Below are 15,683 nucleotides of genomic sequence, written 5' to 3'. Positions count from 1 at the left end.
ACTCATTTTACCTTATATCACTTCATATTCCTTCATATATTTCAACTAAAAATGTATATATATTTTTCTGACGCTCAAATAACCTTATTTCAATTTACTCGCAATATCGGATCAATATCCTATAAAATAACAAACATATTTTCAATCTGCCATTATCGCCATAATTAATGTATATCCTAATTTATTACGGTAACATATAACCTCTGCACATTGGAGTATCACTTGGCATTACGTATCGAAAACCCTAAAATCATCCCTATTATTAACATTTCACATACGGTAGAGTAAAATATTGCTAATTGGGATTCTTTATTTCCATTAGAACACTATTAACACTATTACACTTCCTAACATGGGTTTGTCTTATATTTGGTGATGACTACCTATTCCCTTATATCACTGGCATAAATAATAACCAGCGAGAGCATAATGTAATTTAAGTCATTCTGAAGACTCGAAACACATATCTATCAATGTAGGCTTTAACTACAGACATCCTAACCTTGTTATTATTTATCTGTACACATTATTTTAGAAAACATATCTTTTTCCGTCGCTTTCCGGAATGATATTTATCATTTGGTCATTCTCTACAGCTCGGGATTCTGGTCATTCTGCTTAGCCGGCATCGTTGGTGTCATCGTGGGCCAGGGATCATCTCAGCCATGACGGTCCAATTCGGAATCATCCAGATAGTCGACTCCCAATCTTCTTAGTAAGCCATGGTTTCTTTCAAAAACTCGAGTGAGAATACAGAATACAATGATGAGATTAGCCGTGACATTGTAACAGTTTCAATGCATTCTGACATCTATATATACAAAATAGCTTTTCCTGACTGACTGACTCATCATCGCCGAGCCAAAACTACTGGACATAATGAAATGAAATTTTGGAGATACATTCATATTAAGATGTAGGTGCTCACTAAGAGAGGATATTTGGATATTCCGTTGCTAAGGGGGTGAAAAGGGGGGTGAATTTTTAAAATGAGTGTATCTATATCTCAAAACTTTAAAAGTTTACAGATGTAAAAATTGGTATTTAGAGTCTTCTTTGAAAATAAGGAAACACGTATTTTTTGGTTTTCATAAAATCCCAATAGGACGGGCGAAAAAGGGTGAAAAAGGGTTGAATGCCTTTAATCAGGATACCGGTACTTATATCTCAGAAACTGTAGATATTACAGACCTGAAAATTGGTACCTTTGATCTCTTTTAAAAATAAAGAAACACGCATTTTTTTTGTTTTAGGAAAATCCAATTAATGGGAGGGGGAAAACGGGGGTGAATTTTTAAAATGAGTGTTTCTATATCTCAAAACTTTGAAAGTTTACAGATGTAAAAATTGATATTTAGAATCTCCTTTAAAAATAAAGGAACACGTAATTTTTGTTTTCTGTAAATCCGTATAGGAAGGGTGTAAAAGGGTGAATAATGGGTTGAATGCCTTTAATGAGGATACATATATTTCAGAAACTGAAGTATAACAGAACTGAAAATTTGTATATGGGATCTCCTTTGAAAATAAAGAAACACGTATATTTTTGGAAATTCCAACTAATGGCGTATTGGGGTGAATTTTTTGAAAGACTATATCTACAGAATATCTGAGAAACATAGAATGATACAGACGTAAAAAGTGGTATTTGGAATCTCCTGTAAATGTAAAGAAACATAGGTGATTTGTTTTTGGAAACTCCTCTTAAGGGGAACTAAAAAGGTGGTGAAATTTTAAAATGAGAATTTATACAGTATATCTCAAAAAAACCTGAACGTGTTACAGAAGTGAAAAATGGTTTTTATCTCTATTAAAAATAAAGGAACGTGCATTTTTAGTTTTCAGAAATACCCCTTGGGTGGAGGGGGGGTAAAGCGACTGAAAAGGGTGTTGAATTCTTTTAATTAGGCTACAGTTATCTCAAAAATGAAGATGTTACAGACGTGAAATTTGATATTTGGAATCTGCTTTAAAAGTAAAGAAACACGTATTCTCGGAAAATCCAATGAATGGGGGGGGGGGGGAGGTGAAAGAATTGAAAAATTAATTGACTTAATTGTATGAGAATACTTACAACTATTAAAAACTAAAGTTGTTAGGGCCTACAGACGTGAAAACTGGTATTTGTATCTCCTTTAAAAACAAAGAAAAACGCGTTTTGGGGGGCAAATCATCTTGGGGGCGGGAGTGAAAAGCAGATGAATTCCTTTCATGAGGACACATAAATCAAAAACTGAAGAAGTTACAGAGTTACAGTCGTGATAATCGGTATTTAGAAGATCCTTTACTATTAAAGAAACAAGTACTTTTTGCCGGAAATTTACTTAGGGGGGGAGGGAGTAGTGTGAAAGTGAAAAAGTGAATTATTTTAATCTCAAAACTGAAGGTAATAGACGTGAACATTAGTGCTTGGAATCTCCTTTAACATAAAGAAACAAGCCATCTTTTAGATTTTTTTTGGGGGGGGCAGGGGGGTTGGCTAAATAAACTTAACGGTGGTGGTGTGTAAAAGGAGGTGAGACCAATTGATTTTACTGTTCATAATGTACTTATAAGGAGCCTCCGTTGCTCAGGCGGCAGCGCGCCGGCCTCACAGCTGGGTTCCGTAGTTCAAATCCCGGTCACGCCGTGTGATATTCGTGCTGGACAAAACGGAGGCGGGGCAGGTTTTTCTCCGGATACTTCAGTTTCCCTGTCATACTTCATTCCAGCAACACTGTCCAATATTTCATTTCATTTGTCATTCATCGACCATTGCCCCAGACGAGTGCTTCGGCAGCCGGCACAATTCCTATTGTCGCCGCTAGATGGGGCTTTATTCATTCCATTCCTGACCCTGTCGAATGACTGGAAACAGGCTGTATATTTTCGATGTACTTATTCTGATCATAAACCGATCATTTTTAATCTTGCCTGGGTTCGTTTACAAGAGCCATCTTTTCCTTCGGAGAACGTTCTTAGATTACAGTAGATTCTCCTGGCATATAAATAAAAATTTAAACACATTTGAAATAAACGATAGGAATGGCATTGACCGTCCAATTTTTCACCTCCATAATAAGGTCAATAATGCACGGAAGTCATTCGTATCGCTCCGAAATTCCGCACACTTGCCTACGCGCGACAATGGTGCTGTCACATTTTCAACAATGACAATGGTAGCAGATGTAATTTACCGCCAAGTAGCGGTCTTGCATCTTGCTGTGGGGTCCAGAACATCAATAATAATAATAATAATAATAATAATAATAATAATAATGTTCTGAACCGTCGTCAAATGTGCGGACCGCGCTGAAGACGGCTCCTGGACGGGTATTGACTAAGAATGCAGTCCGGCCGCGGGTTCAGTATCGCCAAGGCACCCAAGATGACACCACGCTGGATCTCCTGAAGGATTTGACCCATATTAAAAATGCTTATAGGAAAAGATGGCAAAGATTATGGACCCAACTGACCGGGTGGAATACCTGGACTTAGCACGTGAAGTACGAAATCGATTGCTGGAAAGAAAGATTGAAAAATGGGAGGAAACTTGCCGTAATCTATTAGCAAACGAGTCCGATCACGAATTTTGGCGGATTCTCTCAGAAAACGAGTCAGATCGGGAATTTCGGCGGATTACATATAAAACAATAAGCATTCAATTCTAAATTTCAGTATAATACCGTAGCGAAGCACGGGTATCTTGCTAGTGAATTATATAATTGGGTTCCGCTTAATATAACTTCGTATGATAGCAATGTTTCCATTGGATCTCCAATATGTCTTCAGATATTTCAATTTGTTCTTGTAAAGAATGACTTTAATAGTTGTTTATCGCCTCTGGTGTGGTGTATTGAATATTATTTCGCGAAGTCACGGCCTTGTCGTTGCTTGTCGTCGCGTATTTGTTAAATCTTACTATATCTGCTTGTGCTGTAGGCTCCTGTATGTCCTACAATACATATTTCTTTTCTTATTTACTTCACTGTTTCGAAGAATTTGACGCAATTTTACTACTTGATCAGAATACGTCCATGTATTTGAGTTAGGCTTTCATTTCTATTTTTAACAGTGTCGTCCTTGGCAATTCGAGTATCTATTTTGTCTTGGTCACTGCCACCCCGATTTTATTCATTCCGACTTCGCGTTACTCTCAATTCCTCGGTATCTTACGTAATTTATTCATTGTGTCTAACTTCATCACTAGTAATCGCGTCCGTCTTCATTCGATTAAGCTTGATTGCTGGAATAGTGGAATAGCACAGTGCTATAATTACCGTATTCTTCACCACTATGTTAGAAGTTCCAGCTCAATGATCTACTTTATATGTGCGTCATACGACACGTTATGATGTTCTTGTGTGCGATAAATCCTCGATTTTACTCATACATCAATTATAAGAAATTCTTGTTCAGTCAATGTTCCACTGAGAATCTGTGCCTGAGTTGGTAATTTACGGCACCGTCAAGCTTTGCAATGTTCATTGGTTCACTCAGCCACACAGTAAAAGAGAATTCAGCAGGGATTCTTCAAGTCTCCCCTTCCGCTATCTTCTGATTACCGCTCACCATCACCGACCCCTTCTGCGCTTACTATTCCCAAACCTTAACTGTGCAATATTATTTCACAACACGCCCGGGTATTTCCCACTTACATACGCACACTTTTCTCTTTTGTACTCACTTGCCTGCACATGTTTTTTTTTAATTTCATGCTGACCAAAAGGGACATGAAGTGAATTTGTCTTAAATAATGAAACTAAAATGCTTATTATGAACAAAACTATTAATGTAAAATCAATTTGAGTAAAAGTAACGCAATTATATGCTCAATATAGAACTGTATGATAATGTATTGTTGATAAATAAAATTAATTTTACGTATCTTCAGATATTTAGAAAGAAGACGTAGACCGAGCTAGTGGCTGTGTGGATTAAGCTACATAGCTGTCAGCTTGCATTCGGATGATATTGGGTTCGAACCCCACTGTCGGCAGCCCTGAAAATGGTTTTCCGTGGTTTCCCATTTTCAGGCCACGCAAATGCTGGGGCTGTACCTTAACTAAGACCACGGCTGCTTCCTTCCTTCTCATAGACATTTCCTATCCCATCGTCACTATATGAACTATCTGCGTCGATGGGATGTAAAGCAAATTGTAAAAAGAAAAGAAAAAGAAGACTTACTTTCTGCTCATCAATATGCGGTTTTGCAAAGGTTTAGAATAAAATTGAAAACCGCAAGGGAATTCTCTCAAATCGTAATCCTGCATTTCTACGCATCACAAAATCTATCTACTTCTTTTCTAGTGTAGTATTTATGTTGTGGAAAGGGAAAGTTTTCTTACAGAATAAACTACCACTATTTCCAGCCCCATTGTAATGACGTCACGGGAGCAATGACCTTGGAGGTGTGTTTATGAAGGGGCTGGAAGAACTTCGTGACATATCAGAACATTCTTCTATTTCTTGGACCTTACTTGTGGACGACAATACATTTGGATTAAACCCAGGATTATGGCCGGATGTACTATCTGAAGTCAACCTTACTTGGAAGTATTTTTTCTATCGTGCTTGCTAATATGGCCTGTTGTGTGCGAGTGAAGACATACGTAAATAGGAGTTGAATCATGGCTGAAAAATGATATAATGGATGCAGAAATTTTCTCACGGAACTGGAGTGTGTATCGTAGGGATAGGATAGGAATGGTGGAAGGGGGAGTATTCATTCTGGTGTAAGAAGAATTTGTAAGCTACGAAAAAGTTAAAGATGACAAACATGAAATTCTAAGTGCAAGGCTCATTTCTAAAGATAATAGGCAACGTGATATTTTTGGAGTGTACAGACCGGGAAAGGGTAGTGCTGACACGGGTTCAGAATTATTTGATAACATAATCAGCTATGTGGGACACGACATGGAAAGGAACGTGATTGTAGCGGGAGATCTGAATTTACCAAATGCCAATTGGGAAGGAAATGCGAACGACAGGAAGGATGACCAACAGATGACAAATAAGCTCATATGGGAAGTACCGCTGATTCAGAAAGTGATGGGACCAACTAGAGGGAAAATATCCAGGACGTGATGCTGGTAAAACCAGATGAGCTCTATAGAGAAACCGAAGTAATAGATGGTATTCGTGATCATGAATCTGTTTTTGTCGCAATTAAATATAAATGTGATAGAAAGGACGGTCTTAAAAGTAGGACTATTAGGCAGTACCATATGGCTGATAAAGCAGCCATGAGGTAGTTTTTAAAAATTAAATATGATCGGTGGAAAATGGTAATTAGAAATGTAAACAGACTCTGGGATGGGTTTAAAGCAGTTATTGAGGAATGTAAAAACAGGTTTGTACCTTTAAACGTGGTAAGGAATGGTAAAGACCCACCTTATTATGGTAGAGAAATAAAGAGACTAGAAGGATTTGCAGATTGAAAAGAAATAGAGTTAGAAATGGCTGTGGAAGTAAGGAGAAATTGAAGGAACTTACTAGGAAATTGAATCTAGCGAAGGAGGCAGCTGAGGATAACATGATGGCAAGCATAATTGGCAGTCATACACATTTTAGTGAAAATGGACGGGTATGTATAGGTACTTTAAGGTAGAAACAGGTTTCAAGGAGGATATTCCAGGAATAATTAATGAACAAGGGGAGTGTGTATGTGATGATATTCAAAAGTCAGAAGTATTCAGTCAGCAGTATGTAAAGATTGTTGGTTACAAGGATAATGTCCAGATAGAGGAGGTGACTAACACTAAAGAAGGATTAAAATTTAATAATATGATAATAATAACATTTACAATAAGATACAAAAGTTGAAAACTAGAAAGGCGGCTGTAGTTGATAAGATTTCTGGGGATACACTAACGAGAATGGGCTGGGATATAGTACCATAACGGAAGTACTTATTTGATTATTGTTTGGTTAAAGGACCTATACCAAATGAATGGATAGTTGATATAGTCGCCCCTGTGTATAAATGAAAAGGTGATAGGCATAAAGCTGAAAAGTACAGGCCAGTAAGTATAACATGCGTTGCATTGAAGCATTGGGAAGGCATTCTTTCTGATTATATTAGACATGTTTGCGAAATTAATAACTGGTTAGATAGACGGCAGTTCGATTTAAAGAGAGGTTATTCCCCTGAAGCTCAACTTGTAGAATTCCAGCACGATATAGCAGATATATTGCATTCAGGAGGTTAAGTGGACTGTACCGCGATTGACCTGTCTAAAACATGGGAGACTATTAGCAAAAATGAGTGCAATTGGACTGGACAAAAGAGTGACTGAATGGGTTGATAATTTTCTAGAAAATAGATCTCAGAGAATTAGAGTAGGCGAAGCTTTATCTGACTCTGTAATAATTAAGAGAGTAATTCTTCAAGGCAGATTATTGGACCTTTACGTTTCCTTACATATATACACTGACTGACAGAGCAAATGCAACACCAAGAAGGAGTGGTTCGAAAGGGATGAAAGTTGGGGAAAAAAACAGAGACGGCACGGACGAATAATTGATGTTTATTTCAAACCGATATGCAGGTTACACAATGCGCACGGCATCGACTCAGTAGGATGTAGGACCACCGCGAGCGGCGATGCACGCAGAAACACGTCGAGGTACTGAGTCGATAAGAGTGCGGATGGTGTCCAGAGGGATGGTTCTCCATTCTCTGTCAACCATTTGCCACAGTTGGTCGTCCGTACGAGGCTGGGGCAGAGTTTGCAAACGGCGTCCAATGAGATCCCACACGTGTTCGATTGGTGAGAGATCCGGAGAGTACGCTGGCCACGGAAGCATCTGTACACCTCGTAGAGCCTGTTGGGAGATGCGAGCAGTGTGTGGGCGAGCATTATCCTGCTGAAACAGAGCATTGGGCAGCCCCTGAAGGTACGGGAGTGCCACCGGCCGCAGCACATGCTGCACGTAGCGGTGGGCATTTAACGTGCCTTGAATACGCACTAGAGGTGACGTGGAATCATACGCAATAGCGCCCCAAACCATGATGCCGCGTTGTCTAGCGGTAGGGCGCTCCACAGTTACTGCCGGATTTGACCTTTCTCCACGCCGACGCCACACTCGTCTGCGGTGACTATCACTGACAGAACAGAAGCGTGACTCATCGCAGAACACGGCGTTCCGCCATTCCCTCATCCAAGTCGCTCTAGCCCGGCACCATGCCAGGCGTGCACGTCTATGCTGTGGAGTCAATGGTAGTCTTCTGAGCGGACGACGGGAGTGCAGGCCTCCTTCAAGCAATCGACGGGAAATTGTTCTGGTCGATATTGGAGCAGCCAGGGTGTCTTGCACATGCTGAAGAATGGCGGTTGACGTGGCGTGAGGGGCTGCCACCGCTTGGCGGCGGATGCGCCGATCCTCGCGTGCTGACGTCACTCGGGCTGTGCCTGGACCCCTCGCACGTGCCACATGTCCCTGCGCCAACCATCTTCGCCACAAGCGCTGCACCGTGGACACATCCCTATGGGTATCGGCTGCGATTTGACGAAGCGACCAACCTGCCCTTCTCAGCCCGATCACCATACCCCTCGTAAAGTCGTCTGTCTGCTAGAAATGCCTCCGTTGACGGCAGCCTGGCATTCTTAGCTATACACGTGTCCTGTGGCACAAGACAACACGTTCTACAATGACTGTCGGCTGAGAAATCACGGTACGAAGTGGGCCATTCGCCAACGCCGTGTCCCATTCATCGTTCGCTACGTGCGCAGCACAGCGGCGCATTTCACATCATGAGCATACCTCAGTGACGTCAGTCTACCCTGCAATTGGCATAAAGTTCTGACCACTCCTTCTTGGTGTTGCATTTGCTCTGTCAGTCAGTGTAAATATGAGTAAAGAAGTGGAATCAGAGGTAAGGCCTTTTGCGGATGATGTTATTCTGTATAGAGTAATAAATAAATTACACGACTGTGAGCAACTGCAACGTGACCTCGATAATGTTGTGAGATGGACAGCAGGCAATGGTATGATAACGGGGTTAAATATCAGGTTGTGAGTTTCACAAAAAAAGAAAAAGTCCTCACAGTTTTAATTACTGCGTTGATGGGGTGAAAGTTCCTTTTGGGGATCATTGTAAGTACCTAGGTGTTAGGATTCTCATTGGGTTAATCACATAAATGGGATTGTAAATAAAAGGTACAGAGGCTACGGTATAGAAGTAGGGGACTGGAAATAATAATCATAATGCATTAAAAATTACCCACATGTGTTCAGCACTTTATTTTGAATATTTGTATGTCCCAAAATGTAGCATTTTAGTGATTTTGTGGGTAATATTGGTAATAATTACACATATGAAGTAGGAAGACGTATTCATCATAGCCATATTTGTTTCCAGAGATGTTATGGAATAGACTGGTCACTTTGACTTTACAGCAAAGCATGCAACTTACAGTAGGTAAGGAAAGCATGGAAGTTACAATGAAAAGCATGGATGTTACAACATAAAGCATATATGATACAAGTATTGTTTATGTTATGGTTTGGTGTTGAAAAGTAGAATGATCTAGTGCAAGCTAGGGGGCGTGGGGGCCTAAGGTTAGAGCCGCGAAGCGTCTTCAGTTCTGTACTTTGCAGTGCAAGCAACATTGGCCTGGACTGGTTACGGTAGGGGCTGGAGTAGGCAATTGGTCTAGATAGACTTCTCATATGGTGACAAGCAAAGGGGGCCTGGGGGCACAAGCTCCCAGGTTACAGCCGTGAAGCGGGGTTCGGCGTCTACTTTGCCCTGCAAGCACCATTGGTCCGGACAAGATAGGGTAGGACCTGGATTAGAACATTCGTCTGGAGTGGTTAGGATAGGGGCTGGACAAGAGCATTGGTCTTGATGGAGGAGTAATATGGGGATAAGCAAGGGGGGCCTGGGGGGAGCCACGTAGTGGCTTTAGGCCTCTAGTTTGGACTGTAAGCATCATTGGTCTGGACTAGTTAGGATAGGATCTGGACAAGAGCATTGGTCTGGATAAACCACACATGTGGGAACAAGCAAAGGGTGGTCTGGGGGCGTAAGCCCCTAGGTTAGAGCCGCAAAATGGCTTTAGGCTTCTAGTTTGCACTGCAAGCACCATTAGTCTGGACAAGATAGGGTAGGACCTGGATTAGAACATTCGTCTGGAGTGGTTAGGATAGGGGCTGGACAAGAGCATTGGTCTGCTTGCACTGCAAATTAGAGGCCTAAAACCACTTCGCGGCTCTAACCTTGGGGCTTAAGCCCCCAGACTCCCCTTGCTTGTCCCTAGATCATTTTTCATCTCAACACCATAGCAACAAAAATTGTAACATCCATGCTTTGCTTTGTAAGTCCCATGCTTTCCTCACCTACTGTAATTTCCATGATCTGCTGTAAAGTCGAAGTGACCAGTCTATTCCATAACAACTCTGGAAACGAAGATGGCTATGATGAATACATCCCCCTACTACATATGTGCAATTATTACCAATTTTACCCACAAAATCACTAAAAATGCTACATTTCAGGACATGAAAATATTCAAAATGGAGTGCTGAACACATGCGAGTGATTTTTAATGCAATGTTATTATTATTTCCAGTCCCCTACTTTTTTACCACTGCCGGGTCCAGATCTCTGCACGTGGTTATGAGGATGTTTAGGGGTTGTAGTAAAGATGCAATGGAGAGGGCATATAAGTCTCTGGTAAGACCCCAACTAGAGTATGATTCCAGAGTATGGGACCCTCACCAGGATTACTTAATTCAAGAACTGGAAAAAATCCAAAGAAAAGCAGCTCGATTTGTTCTGGGTTATTTTCGACAAAAGCCGGCTCCATGACTAAATGGTTAGCGTGCTGGTCTTTTGCCACAGGGGCCCCGGGTTTGATTCCTAGGAGGGTCGGGAATTTTGACCGACATTGGTTAATTTCGCTGGCACGGGGGCTGGGTGAAGTTGTTGTCCTCATCATCATTTCATCCTCATCACGACGCGCAGTTCGCCTACGAACGTCAAAACAAAAGACCTGCACCTGGAGAACCGAACATGTCCACGGACACTCCCGGCACTAAAAGCCATACGCCGTTTCATTTCGATAAAAGAGTAGCGTTACAAAAATGTAGCGAAGTTTGGGCTGGGAAGACTTGGGAGAAAGAAGACGAGCTGCTCGACTAAGTGGTATGTTCCAAGCTGTCAGGGGAGAGATGGCGTGGAATGACATTAGTAGACGAATAAGTTTGAGTGGCGTCTTTAAAAGTAGGAACGATCACAATATGAAGGTAAAGTTGGAATTCAAGAGGGCAAATTGGGGCAAACATTCATTTATAGAAAGGGGAGTTAGGGATTGGAATAACTTACCAAAGAAGATGTTCAATAAATTTTCAATTTCTTTGAAATCATTTAAGAAAAGGCTAGGAAAACTACAGATATGCAATCTTGCACCTGGGCGACTAACCTAAATGCAGATCAGTATTGATTGATTGATTGATTGATTGATTGATTGATTGATTGAAGGCCAACACAAATATCCAGTGCCCGAGCAAGAGGAATTAACAAAATGCAGTAAAAATCGTCGACCTCGTCACGAATCGAACTCAAGGCCCTCTAAACCGAAGGCCACTACGCTAACCATTCAGACAAGTATTTTTAAGCCATATCAAAACATAGAACACTAAATATCCTCAAGGAATTTCTCAGTGAACAGAAATGCTTAATAAACTGATAAAATATACATGAAGTTTTTTTAATTGAAAATAAATTTAAATACTTGTCATGTTCTAAGAGGAAGAAGCAGTGCACTAAGAAATAAGTAGCTTTATGAAACATGTGAAAAATTGTGAAGAATAAGTTCATTGAACAATAAATAGCTACATTAAACGCGTGAACAATTGTGAGTCTGGCAGTGCATTTCTAACTTTCACTCACACTTCACCATGATCGATGTATTATTTCACTTAATAATGGTTTTTTAATTCACTTTACGTCGCACCGAAACAGAGAGGTCTTATGGCGATGATGGGATAGGAAAAGGCTAGGAAAGGGAAAGAACCGATCGTGGCCATAATTAAGGTACAGTCCTAGCATTTGCCTGGTGTGAAAATAGTAAACCTCGGAAAAACATATTTAGGGCTGCCGACAGTGCGATTCGAACCCACTGTCTCCCGGATACAAGCTCACAGCTGCGCACCTCTAACCGCACGGCCAACTCGCCCGGTTTAGTAATATAATTTCCAGTGGCATTCCTTCATTTCTTTTACCGAGAAATTATTACTGCACCTTCAACAAACGTTCGGAAATGTGGCATTTAATAATAATAATAATAATAATAATAATAATAATTGCGTATGGCCTCCGGAGAAGCCAGGTGCAGGTCTTTTTCTCGTCAGCCCCCGAGCTATTGGAGTTAACCAATTAAGGTTAAAATCCCCGATCCGGCCGGGAATCGAACCAGGAACTCTCTGGACCAAAGGCCAGCACGCTAACCATTAAGCCATGGAGCCGGAAAATATGACATGTAATTTAGTTTCAAAAAACAGGGCCTAAAGTGTTAATTAACGTGATGGAAGACGACGACACGGAGTTGACGAATACAAACGCTCTCAAATATCACATATTTCAACCAGGATCGAACCTGCTACCTTGGGAGTAGATAGACAGCGACCACCAGACTGCATCACTGAAGTCACCTAATACATAATAGAAGTGAGAAGTGTCTTTCAGTCCGCCTCTGTGCTGTAGTCGTTAGTGTGATTAACTGCCACCCCCGTAGGCCCGGGTTCGATTCTCGGCTCTTCCACGAAAATTTGAAAATTGGCACGAAAGCTAGAACTGGGTCCACCCAGCCTCGGGAGATCAAATGAGTACAGGTGGGTTCAATTCCCACCTCAGCCATCCTGGAAATGGTTTTCCGTGGTTTCCCACTTCTCCTCCAGGCAAATGCCGGGAATTCCTCGCTGATTTCGAGGGAAAAACCAACCCTGGAGGGTAAACAGATTAAGAAGAATAAGAAAGGTGTCTTTCAAACTCTTACCGTAATTGAAAGTTATTAAGGTTGTATTGAACTATACGCCACTTTGCTTTACTTTACTGTAGAAAGGAATTAACTGACACTCAGTTATCTGATACAATTGGCCCATTCCTTTAGTTATCAATTATAAATAGGGCCATTCCGTTAGTTACGTGGCATAACGTATGCCCATTATTTTAGTTCAATTCTATCATTGCTGAATTATCTCACCCAAGCAGTTCCAATCATCTATGAAGTCAAAGGGTCCTTTCTTGGTAATACTTGTAAATAACCGTTTTCAGTCTTACAATCTCTCAACAGAGCCTTCTCCTCAGTAACGGCTAATTCTCCAAAGGAAGCTTCATTGGATAGGCCCAGGGACTAATGCTTCAACCGAGCAAGTGAGTTTTATTCAGCTGTTAATTTAAGTCAGGTCTAGAACATGGATATGTGTCTTGTCCTCAGTTTTTAGAAATATCTTGAATATAAGATGACTCTGATCAATTTTTAATAAATTAACATAAGTATTACAAGTAAAAGTGACTCGTATGTTATGTTTTCGGGAAATAAAAGGTCTTTTGGTTCCATTTCAAGAATTTACCCCAATTTTTATACGTACGATGACTAATAATTCTGATGGATTCAATTAAGATTCTTTCACAGATCAGTAGTTCCTTTCCATCAAGGTGAAGTTTCTTAAAATCAAAATGATAGCATTCTAAGCAGTTCCTTATAATTCGGAAAAGAGGCCGTAATCTTCACACTTCGGAGATCCATGCAGAAGAAAATGTTTCTTGTGGTACGAGTATTTGTACGCTCCATATATTACTTATTTCTTTCTTTCGACAAATGTATATTGTTCAGGATCGTTCTGTCAAACTGGATGGCAGGGTCCGTAGTGAGAGCTATTGTCTCATTTTTGGAAAGTGCAGCCTTGTCACTGGTCCGGCGGGGTACAATGTTAATTATTTTAGTCACAGTATTCCTCAAATATGCGCAAAAAACTACCAATACGGGTAAAAATTGTGGAAAAATAAGCACACCAAGATAGCTGCTCAGAGAGAATCGATGCGATTGCGTAAGGTTTAGAAAAGGCCATATCAGCAAAATTATGTAACACGCCCTATAACCGGAGCTATGAGGTATCCTTACTGCGAGCTTCTACTGCCTCGAACAAACCGATATCACGGATCACGTCGGTCGGTCAGGGTCTCTAAGAATTTAAAAAAATTTAGTTTGGGACGGGTCCCAGCAGATATGGGCACAAGGGAGGGGAGAGGAAGAGGTGGGAGACTGAAGAGAGAAAAAAGATAATTTCGATTTCTATCACGTCGGGACGCAATTTGCTATTCTCTTCAGTTTTGCGGCGTTAATGATCGTGTCCGGTGGAAAGCAGGCAGGGGAGTCGAGAGAAGGCACGAGAAGAGTATCTGTGACATTCTCTGCTTGTCAGCCTTTGAAACGTAATAGAAACATGGAAAGGATTCAATAACGAACCAGGATGAAGATTCTGGCAAGACTTTCTTCACTTCTCCACTTAATTTCAGCATATTCTAGTACGCATGGCAGTGAACATAGAAACTGATGAGGTTATATCTCTGTTTTGTCTAGTCGGTTGCGTGTCTCCCGACTGTAGTCAGGTTTGTGGGACTGAATCCCACTATAGTAATTCGGCATTTAATAGTATGTAAATTCGGGCAATCCATGTCAGTGAATATACCAGCAATTTTAGAAACTGTCTTTTAAACGAAATATTTGTGTTCTCATATGCCTTACTGCTATCAGCTGTAAATTACACGATAAAAACATAAGATTATTTTTTAATAATAATAATAACGTCGTTCGTCCTCCGAAGAGGCCTAGTGCAGGTCCTTCGACCTGAATATCTGTGAAGAGGATGAAATACAACGCTGAAGACGGCTCTAACAGGAAGTCCCCGAATCAAAGGAATTAACCAATGAGGGTTAAAATTCCCTACCCGGGCGGGAACCGAATCCCGTACCACTTAGACTAAAGGCCTACACACTTTTTTGCCAGTGGATTTACGTCGCACCGACTCAGATAGGTCTTATGACGATGATGGGATAGGAAAAGTCTAGGAGTTGGAAGGAAGCGGCCATGGCCTTAATTAAGCTACAGCCGGGCTGAGTGGCTCAGACGGTTAAGGCGCTGGCCTTCTAACCCCAACTTGGCAGGTTCGATCCTGGCTCAGTCCGCTGGTATTTGAAGGTGCTCAAATACGACAGCCCCGTGTCGGTAGGTTTACTGGCACGTAAAAGAACTCCTGCGGGACTAAATTCCGGCACCTCGGCGTCTCCGAAGACCTTAAAAAGTAGTTAGTGGGACGTAAAACAAATAACATTATTATTATTATTATTAATTAAGCTACAGCCCAAGCATTTGCCTGGTGTGGAAATGGGAACCCACGGAAACCATCTTAAGGGCTGCCGACAGTGGTATTCTAACCCAATATCTCCCGGATGCAAGCTCACAGTCGCGCGCCCCTAACCGCACGGCCAACTCTCCCGGTACACAGTCATGGAGCCCAATATTATTATTATTATTATTATTATTATTATTATTATTATTATTATTATTATTATTATTATTATTATTATTATTATATCGAAGTGTTTTATTAATTTAATTTTATACTCCATAATAAGAATTTTAAAATCCTACACAGTTAACAAAACGATATAATATATTGGCTGGATATCAAAT

This window comes from Anabrus simplex, chromosome 2 (genome assembly GCF_040414725.1).
Source record: "Anabrus simplex isolate iqAnaSimp1 chromosome 2, ASM4041472v1, whole genome shotgun sequence".
NCBI lineage: Eukaryota > Metazoa > Arthropoda > Insecta > Orthoptera > Tettigoniidae > Anabrus > Anabrus simplex.
Note: the sequence above shows the minus strand (reverse complement) of the source record.